A 1202-nucleotide genomic window follows, 5' to 3' on the forward strand; every position below is an offset into this window, starting at 1 on the left:
GTATCTCAGGAGTCCGCGCTCGGTTGTCGGAGAGGAAGGGCCATAATCTGCCATACATTCACTGTAGAGCACATGTTTTGTCAATTGCTACCACCAACTCTAGGAATAAACACCCCATTATAAAACGCACATTACATGTTGTTAAAGACATTTACAAACTTTTTCATGGTTCTTCCAAACGATAAAATGTTTTGCATGAAATTCAGTGTGCTTTAAAGCAACCTGTTTGAAAAATACCCGAAGCTGTTGACATCCGATGGTTAAGTACCTATCGCACAGTTCATTCTATTTTGCTATCCTACAAGTCCATTATAGTGGCATGTGAACATATACACAAGGACGGCGCGGATTTAACAAGTTTAGCTGGAGGAATCTTGTTAGAAATTATGAATTCAATTTTCATTGTAGGTTTAGTGATTTTAGACGATACGTTAAATGCAGTCTCAAACTTATGTAAAGTTTTGCAGAGACAATCACTTAAAATTTCGCAAATCCCTCTACTTGTTTCTGGAACTCTGGAACATTTAAGACACACCGATTGTCTTTGTGACTGTGATGGACATAGTGCAGAAAATGAAACTATTAATAAAATTAAAAAACTGCAGGAGGACGCAACAGAAGTTAAAGGTGTGCTATTCACGAATGTAGAGGAGCAGATTCAAGCTATGAAAAGCGCAAGGAAATTTGTTAACAGTATGATTGATGAAATTGAGCAACGTTTTGCAGAGAAAGAAATAAAAGTGATAGAATTAAGTGCATATTACGAAAGTTTTAAGAATTTCTACAGTTTACTGATAATGATTGTAAAGAACTGTGCTTGATTTCGGGACTTACAAAACGTCGACGCTGTTATTGCAGACTTGCATTCTTTTAGGTACGTTGTTAGTAATAAATTAGACGATACGTCTTCTGATGTTGCTTCTTTCATTCTGAGAGCTGACATCGGCTACGAAGCACTACGGACACTCGCTGAATGTGTACTGTGCATTCCCGTTTCGACTTGCAGTGTGGAAAGGTCATTTAGTACAATGAACAGGGTGGTGACAAAATTAAGGAATAGGTTGGGTCAGGAAACGCTCCAAGCTTGTGTGAAGATTTCAACTGAAGGGGACGACGAGCCAACAGAAAGTTTTATTGAAGACGTCATCAAGAGATATGCCGTAAAAAAGCCTCGATGTATTAGTTTGATGTAAATGTCAATT

Source organism: Schistocerca piceifrons, chromosome 1, assembly GCF_021461385.2.
Source record: "Schistocerca piceifrons isolate TAMUIC-IGC-003096 chromosome 1, iqSchPice1.1, whole genome shotgun sequence".
NCBI lineage: Eukaryota > Metazoa > Arthropoda > Insecta > Orthoptera > Acrididae > Schistocerca > Schistocerca piceifrons.